General features: G+C 35.6%; 1 protein-coding gene across 3 annotated transcripts in view; it reads left to right on the top strand.

Annotated features, from left to right (window-relative positions):
• The window catches only part of LOC144957371 (potassium voltage-gated channel protein Shaw-like), a 295,525-nt gene that overhangs the window by 30,378 nt on the left and 255,147 nt on the right, over positions 1-10,000 (top strand). For all 3 annotated transcript variants that reach the window (XM_078888582.1, XM_078888583.1, XM_078888581.1), the window contains exon 2: positions 4,866-5,217. The gene's annotated coding sequence lies outside the window, so the exon portion shown is untranslated. The remainder of the gene's footprint in view (positions 1-4,865; positions 5,218-10,000) is intronic.

Raw genomic sequence — 10,000 nt, 5'->3', positions numbered from 1 at the left:
GTTGCTGTTGGCTGGGTACCCCTTGTAAAGCGCTTTGAATACGATGAGTGGATATTTCTCTGTATAGAAGGAACGAAATTGACGTCACTCAGCTCTTTGTTATTGGTTTTAGACAGCCTGTTTGACTGAGTAGTTCTCACTAAATTCTACCATCAGACCATAAACGTTCAAGGTTACACATAGTTTTGTATGGGTTTTTTTTCGTTATTACCGGCTGGTGGATGATGTAAGCATTTTAACTAAACGCAAAGCATCAATAGTAATAATAATAATAATAAAAATAATACTGATAATAATAATAATAATAATAATAATAATAATAATAATAATAATAATAATAATAATAATAATAATAATAATAATAAATAATCTAATAATAATAATTATAATCATTATATTATTATTATTATTATTATTATTATTTTATTATTATTATTATTATTATTATATTATTATTATTATTATTATTCATCATCATCATCATCATCATCATATCATATATTATTATTATTATTATTATTATTATTATTATTATTATTATTATTATTATTATTATTATTATTATTATTATAGTAATAATAATCATAATAGTAATAATAATAATAAATATAATAATAATAATATAATAATAATAATAATAATAATAATAATAATAATATAATAATAATAATAATAATAATAATAATAATAATAATAATAATAATAATAATAATAATAATGAAATCATCATCATCATCATCATCATCATAATCATCACCATCATCATCATCATGCCCAAGTTTGTTTTTTTAATGTGTCCACTGACGTGAGTGTGAAATTGGTTCAAGGTGAGATTGCTCACACTTCTTAGTCTATATCATTGGTTATACAGGAGTCTTTATTTTGAGAAGCGTGTCATAACAAGAAAATCTGACACCTTTCATAAACAGTTCTCCTCGGTCTTGGCTCAACTGGCTTTGTTTGTACATCCGGTTACAATATTGTCATGCGCAAAGCACTACTATACTCGTCTCATTCGGGGCAGTGGGTTTAATAGGCTTCAACAGCCGTGACGTCACTTCCCTCGTAATGACGCTTAGTAACTTAATAACTGGTTCTAAACTATCGGAACAATGGCAGACGCCCTTATGAAAAAATACTTCTCCGACGAGCATAAAACTGTATCCATAGGAGTAAAACGTTATAAATCTGATCATGTTTTGACGTTTACTTTTATACATTCTGATCACATAACATGAAAAAAAAATTCCAGCCAGCATGAAGGATAAAATACTGATTTTCTTTGTTTAGAACCAAACTGCTCGTTGCTGACATCAGACGATTGAATCCTATTGACGCTTCCTTATAATGGTCATGTCGTGATCTTATGCATGGCATATTATTATTATTACTATTATTATTATCATTATTATTATTATTATTGTTATTTTATTATTATTATATTATTATTTATTATTATATTATTATTATTATTATTATTATTATTATTATTATTATTATTTTTGTTGATTATTATATTATTTATTGTTTTTTATTATTATTATTATTATTATTATTATTATTATTATTATTATTATTATTATTATTATTATATTATTATTATTATTATTTTGTTATTATTATATATTATTATTATTATTATTATTATTATTATATTATTATTATTATTATTATTATTATTATTATTATTATTATTATTATTATTATTATTATTTTATTATTATTATTATTATTATTGTAGAGGTTGCTATGATAAAAGAAGTCATCTCAGTGATAATGGCTTCTTCTTCTTCTTTAAGCTTATCCCGCAGTTTGAAGGGTTGCCATAATGAATGCCACATCTCCATGCATCTCGATTCAAAGCATCATCTTCCTCCAGGCCCAGTTCTTTCATATCATCCTTTCCCTTATCCGACCATCTAGTCTTTGGGCGTCCGTTTTCCTTTTTCCCGCTAATTGTAAGTCCAATTCTTTCCTTCCCACGGACTCCCTCTCTCGTCTCTTTACATGTCCGAACCATTTCAATCTATCTTCTCTCGTCTTTATTGATACATTCTTCACTTCAGTCAACTTTCGGATTCGTTCATTTCTCACTTTATCTTTTCTTATCCAGCCAAGTGACCATCTCAACATCCTCATTTCTGCCAGCTCAACTTCTTTATCTTGTTTCTTTTATGTCATTAATAGGATTCACTAGTCGTAACGTCACTTCCTTCCTAATGACGCATGGTAACTTAGTAACACTGGCTCTAAACTATCGGAACAATGGCGGACGCCCTATGAAATATTTCTCCGGCGAGCATAAAAGCGTATCCAGAGTGAAAAAAAAACATAAATTTGATCTTGTTTTGACTTTTACACATTCTGATCACAAGACATATGAAAAGTTCTAGCCAGCTTGAAGAATAAAAAGTAATGATTTTCTTTGTTTAGAACCAAGATGGCCGCCGTTGCCAGGCGGCGTGACATCAGACTATTGTATCCAATTATAAGTAATAATAGCGATATCTACCCTTTATCCGTATCCCATAATCATTACTAAAACCACTACAATAGGGAACAAAAGCCGTGACATCAAATGTTCTAATCTTTTGGTTCCTAAATCCTTGGAAGTGTGTATGTAACCAATCCTTCGTCTGGAGTAATAATAATGAATAGGTTACATAAAGATAGAATAATTCTAGCAGGATGTATTGGCAGATTCTTAGGATAACGGGACGTGAAATAGTGCGTCTATATGGTTTTGTGGTATGACACTCGCTTCGGATCGGAAGGTCCTGGGTTCGAGCCTCGGAAAAGGCTCTTTACTCACATTCTCTCACCGCTCTCAGGTGTAAAATGAGTACCTGTCCGTTAACAGAGTTGTCTCTGTCCGAAAAAAAATTGTAAAGTCGCCTCGCAGGCATCATGTCTCGTTCTATATGTTTCGTGTTGCTGTTGACCAGGGACACCTTGTAAAGCGCTTTGTGCATATTTAGTGGATATTACGCTATATAAAAGCTCATTTTTTTTAAATAGTGAGGATGGATGATCTTTATTGACGACCAGCCTATATTTAGACTAGAAAACAGGATGTCATCACTGTGATAGAAAAGATGATTTACACAAGGTATGTAGCCAGTCCTTCGGTACAGTGTTTTACTTGACCTTTTGAGCTTTTTTATATAGCGCAATATCCACTAAATGTGCTCAAAGCTCTTTACAAGGGGTCCATGACCAACAGCAACACGTAACGTGTAGAACGAGACATGACTCCTGTTTGGCGGTATTATAATTTTTCTCTGTTAACGGCTAGGTACTTATTTTACACCTGAGCACGTTGAGAGAATGCGAGTAAATAGCCTTTTCCAAGGACTCAACTATGCGACGAGCGAGTCTCGAACTCAGGATCTTCCGATCCGAAAGCGAGTGCCGTGCCATACCACTAAACCACATAGCCGCACGATTTACACTTCCAATGAAAAGGGAACCAGTTTTCCTTTTTACATCACACCTTTCTTCCCTATCTGTGTATTGATCAATGCATTAAAGAAATAAGGAACAAATACAATATTGACTGTGTATATATGTATTGGCTGTGTATATATATGTATATAATATGATGTATTAACAATTATATACGGCATATTTGCTAAACGTATCGATTCAAGCTACAAAGAGCCTCATTTGTTTGTTCCTCAGACATGAAAGAGTTGCTTCCGGTGACACAGCACAATCAGCTGATTCGAAATATCGGGGTTTGTTTACAATCTAGTGATATCTATATTTTAAAAACATTTATAAAGAAAACTAAATATAAGAACTTCAAATTAAAAAAAAAAAAGAACAAAATACGTAATATTTCGGGATCAAAATTCTTGTTCAGCCAACAACAACAAAAAAAAAAACCCAATAAAAACGTAAATAGGACTCAGCTAGGCGCCGAGCTAGGCTCGAACCCAGGACCTTCCGATCCGAAAGCGAGTGGTACACCACTAGACCACATAGCCGCACAATTCTGGTCCAAATTAGGGGTAGGGAGGGGGCGGGGGGGGGGGGGGGATGCTGTTTTCTCGGCGATCAACAGAGAACGTTTCAACCAATGCTGCCAACCAGACACGTATTCACAGGTGACTGAAATTAACCTGGGAAATAGAAAGACTTTCTCAATTAACGACTTTACGACTGACTTACTTTTCAATGTTGAATCTCGGTAAGGCATACGCTTACAACATGTGTACGTAATTCATCGTCATATGTCAATCGTTTATTCACATATGCACATAATAATTTATCCACGTAGATCTATGTATAAACAATAAAAATGCATTCTGCACATTCCCAAGGTCTCATTGAGCCATAGACACACTGTGTCATCCATTTCTTAGGTATGTCGTATTCATTAATTTTTTTTTTTAATGAGCCTTTATATAGATAGTATGCGCTTGGCTAAGAAGCTCACAACATTGCCATCCGGAAGTATAACGGACCAACACACAAAACCACGTGTAACATATATATATATATATATATATATATATATATATATGTGTGTGTGTGTGTGTGTGTATATATATATATATATATATATATATATATATAATATATATATATATATATATATATATATATATATATAAACTAGCGTTTTTCATGAAATTCGCTGAAGATAAAACACTTCACAAGCAGGTGAAAGAAACCCAAGAAAATTAGTCATTTAACTTTAATCGCAAACCCAATAAAATCTATGTGTGTATGTGTGCGTGTTCGTGTGTGTCTGTGTGTATGTGTGTGTGTAAAAAAATCAAAGTAACAAATGAATAAACCGGGACTATTTCATGGTTAATTCTAATTCTATTCCACTTTTCTTTCTTTTTTTTCCCCAGGGTGACCAAGACGAGCTGTCAACATCCGGGGAGTTTTGTTTGTGATGATGCCATGACAACAACGACTTGGCAGGAAGTGTCTGCACCCACGCACATGCGCACTTGTATGGTTGTTTGAAGTTTGAATTCCGTAAGCAGAGTTAAAACTCTCTGAACGTGTGGATTAGTTGTTAGGAGACCTCTTGGTGGAAGAGATAATAATATAGGAACGGACAGACAATCAATTTAACAAACGCACAAATAACCAAACAGCCAAACAGACAATTCTAATTCCAGAACAATCGGAGAGTGCGTTCTCTGGACTTTCACCGTCATTGGAGGCTGGCTTAGGATTTACCGGCATTTGAACATGGTAAGTAAAACAAATTATTATAAATTGAGCTTTTATATAGCGCAGTATCCACTTAACGTGCTCAAAGCGCTTTACAAGGGGCCCCTGACCAACGGCAATACTAAACATGTAGCACGTGACATGACGCCTGTTAGACGATATTATAATTTTTTTCAGACAAAGCCAACACTGTTAAAGGCCAGGAACTCATTTTACACCTGAGTACGGTGAGAGAATGTGATTAAAGAGCCTTTTCCAAGGACTCAACTATGCAACGAGCGAAGCTCGAACCCAAGACCGTCCGATCCGAAAGCGAGTGTCATACCACTAGACCACATAGCCGCACAAGTAGATGAATGAATTGAAAGAATAATTTGTAGCTAACTTTGACGAATTCCCTTGAGTTGATGCGACGTGCTCGTGTTTGCAGATCTGACAACCATGATGGGACTAGGCTGGTTTCCCGACATCCCATAGTGTCTGCTATCCCCCTGTATCTGTTTTCCAATTGCTTTCTGTCTTTGCCTTTGAATGAGATTACTTGATTTTGTCCTGACCCTTTCCGGAGTCTTTGGCTGGGAGGGAAACAATCAAATAGTTATAGTTTTGGGAGATGATATTTTTTCCTAGTGTAAATCATCTCCCTGTTATGAAATGCTATTTTGTCAAACATATGATTTGTGAACATTTCAGTGTATTCCTCTTAGTGGGGACATGTGCTTGTGTCTGGATGAGACTTTTAGGTGATCTCAAAACTAAGTACACCGATAGTGTGCTCTTGGAATCTACATCTTTTCCCTATTTGGACAAATTCCCCCTTGTCTTACTTTTTCCTCCAGTCCTATTAAATGTACATCTAGAATATTTTTTCTCATTTTCTTCTTTTTTACTGGCCCGGATATGACCCAAATGCGTTTCAAATGCGTAAAACTCTTTAAAACAAAACAAAAACAACACAGTCATGAGAATGATTTAACTCTCTCCGTACCAGCTATTTTCATAATTTTACCTGAAACTAAACCCTCAACCAACAACAAAAAAATTATTTTTCAAACAGAATAGCAACGAGTATATTCTACATTTAGTTCAGAGCTCTGCAACACAGTGTCCAGTTTTTATAGATATAACTGTAACAAAATGAAATCAGAATAAGATTATATATTGTTGGTTGCATCGTAACGAATGTGACGATATTCCTATGCTTGGTAAGGAGAGGAGGGTGAACATTGTGGGAATGAATATTGTTTTTGTTGGATTGAGAAATTACTATTACAACAATGAGATTATAACAATAGGATTCAATAGTCTGATGTCACGTCCATCCAGCAACGAGCAGTTTGGTTCTAAACAAAGAAAATCGGTACTTTTATTCTTCATGCTAGTTAGAACTTTTTCACATGTCATGTGATCAGAATGTATAAAAGTGAAAACATAATCAGATTTATAATGTTTTTCTCCTCTGGATACACTTTTATGCTCTTCGGAGAAGTATTTCATGAGGGCGTCAGCCATTGTTCCATAGTTAGATCAGTTACGAAGTTACAATGCGTTATTACGAGGGAAGTGACGTCACGACTGTTAAACCCTATTTTGGGTCATCAGACCTGCAAATAAGTATACGTTGATTTGAAGCAATTCTAGCGTAACTCTAATCATCATCATCATCATCGTCATCATCATCATCGTCATCATCATCATCATCATCGTCATCTCATCATCATCATCATCATCTCATCATCGTCATCATCATCGTCTCATCTCATCATCATCATCGTTCATCATCATCTTCATCGTCATCATCATCATCATCATCATCATATATCATCATCATCATCATCGTCATCATCATCGTCTCATACATCGCATCATCTCGGTCATCAATCATCGTCATATCATCATCGTCATCAACATGTCATCATCGTCGTCATCATCATCATCATCATCATCATCATCATCATCGTCTCATCATCGTCATCATCATCATCATCATCGTCATCATCATCAGATCATTCATCGTCATCATCATCTCATCATCATCGTCATCATCATCATCATCATCATCGTCATCATCTCATCATCATCATCATCATCATCATCATCATCATCTCATCATCATCGTCATCATCATCATCATCGTCATCATCATCGTCATCATCATTCATCATCATCATCATCATCATCATCATCATCATCATCATCATCGTCATCATCATCATCATCATCATCACGTCATCATCATCATCATCATCATCGTCATCATCATCATCATCATCGTACATTCATCTATCTCATCATCATCGTCATCATCATCATCATCATCATCATCATCATCATCATCATCATCATCATCATCATCATCATCATCATCATCATTATCATCGTTTATTGTTGATATGTGTAAGCCGAGAACAAATAAATTGTTTTCCAGGACAAAAGAAAAAAAAAAAGATTGGGGAAAACGAAAATCGATACTGGGTGTTTGTTCAGTGATGAAAAGTGGAATGTTGAACAAACTGACAAACTTTTTTACTATTCGGAGAAGTAACTTGAGATTCAGCTTAAGCTTTTTATATAGCGCAATTTCCACTAAATGTGACCCTTCGCCTCAAAACGGTATTAAGTCGGGTTGGTTAAAGTGTTAAAAATTGAATTTATAGCCAGAAATATCATTCTGGTGTTGAGTTTGTAAGTTTTATTGAGGAGAATGGATACCCTAATATTTTAGGATGCTAATGCCAACAATTTATAATTTTGACCATTTAAGATTTAACTTTGGCTTTTAAGCATATGGCTCGTTCCCACATGATACTGTTTTGAGACGATGGGTCACAAATGTGATCACAACGCTTAACAAAGGGTCCCTGACCATTAGCAACACGTAAGATGGAGAGCGAGACATGACGCCTGTTAAGCGATATTGCAACTTTTGTTAACGGCCAGGTTCTCATAATTTTCCACTATAAACGTTCATGATTGCACAGAGTTTTCTGTGTTGGTCCGTTTCCACTTCCGGATGGCAATATTGTGAGCTTCTTAGTTCTTAGCCAAGCGCATACTATCTATATTATAGATAGAATGAAGTTGACGTCACTCAAGTTTTTGTTGTTATTTTTGCCATCCGCGTTTATGAGTGGTTCTTACTAAACTTTATTAACCAGACTATAAACGTTTAAGGTGACTCATAGTTTTGTGTGTTGGTCCGTTTTACTTCAGGATGGCAATATTGTGAGGTTCTTAGTTCTTAGTCAAGCGCATACTGACTATCTGTAATATACAACTCAAAATATTTTTTTCATTCTCTTTTTACTAGCCTGGCTTCCTTGTTCTCATAATTTTTGTTTATGACAAGACAGGCGAGAGATGCAGGGGTGGCTCCGTGGTGTGATGCAAACAACACCCTGAAAGGCCAATCCTGAGGAAATCTGTCATATCTCCGCGGCCAATCTGACAAACAACTGACAACAATTCATTGATCCCGAAAATTCTTCGTTCTACCGAAAAACTTGTCAATTCCGAAAACACTGTTGGGTTGGGGGAGGGGGGAGGGGTGGGGTGGGGGTGGAGAGAAGAGGACTGGTGGGGGAGGGGGGGGGGTCATTCTTAGACCGTAAGTCCACATAAAAGTGTTTCAGACTATAGGCGTGTATTTATTGCTTCTGCGTGGGTCGTATGCTCAACTATTGTGAGTCAAAATATGTATAGATAGTATGACGTTGACGTCACTCTCGTCTTATTATTGGGGGGGGGGGGGGGGGTTGCCATCTACGTTTATGAGTAATTCTCACTTAACTGTATAGATAGTATGCAGATGACGTCACTCAGGCCTTTGTTATTGTTTTTGCCATCCGCGTTTGTGAGTTGTTCTCACTAAACTGTATTAACCAGACTATAAAAGTTCATGGTTACACAGAGTTTGTGTGTTGGTCCGTTATATTTCCGGATGGCAATGTTGTGAACTCCTTGGCCAAGCGCATTCTATCTATAGATAGTTCGAGGTCGACGTCACTCAAGTCTTTGTTATTGTTTTTTGCCATGCGCATTTATGAGTAATTCTCACTAAACTGTATTAACCTGACTATAAACGATCATGGTTACACACAATTTTGTGTGTTGGCCAGTTATACTTCCGGAGGGCAATGTTGGGAACTTCTTTGCCAAGCGCATAATATCTATATCCAGACTATAAAAGTGCATGGTTACACAGAGTTTTGTGTGTTGGTCCATTATACTTCCGGATGACAATGTTGTGAGCTTCTTAGCCAAGCGCATACTATCTTTTGACAGTATGCGCTTGGCTAAGAAGCTCACAACATTGCCATCCGGAAGTATAACAGACCAACACACAAAACCATGAACTTTTATAGTCTGGATAATACAGTTAAGTGAGAATTACTCATAAACGTGGATGGCAAGAAAAAAAAAAAACAATAACAAAAACCCGAGTGACGTCAACTGCTTTCTATCTATTTTATGGACTTACAATTGGATTCAGTAGTCTGATGTCACGTCGCCCGGCAACGACGGCCATCTTTGTTCTAAACAAAGAAAATTATTACTTTTTATTCTTCATGCTGGCTAGAACTTTTCATATGCCTTGTGATCAGAATGTAGAAAAGTCAAAACATGATCAAATTTATGGGGTTTTTTCCTCTGGATACGCTTTTATGCTCGCCGTGGAAATATTTCATACGGGCGTCCGCCATTGTTCCGATAGTTTAGAGCCAGTGTTACTAAGTTACAATGCGTCATTAGGAAGGAAGTGACGTTACGACTGTTGAAGAGTATTGTTGCGCATACGACCGTA

Source organism: Berghia stephanieae, chromosome 11, assembly GCF_034508935.2.
Source record: "Berghia stephanieae isolate SIO BIC M18660-M18661 chromosome 11, UCSD_Bste_1.3, whole genome shotgun sequence".
In the NCBI taxonomy this organism is placed as follows: domain Eukaryota; kingdom Metazoa; phylum Mollusca; class Gastropoda; order Nudibranchia; family Aeolidiidae; genus Berghia; species Berghia stephanieae.
Note: the sequence above shows the minus strand (reverse complement) of the source record. Positions and strands in the feature narration are given on the sequence as shown.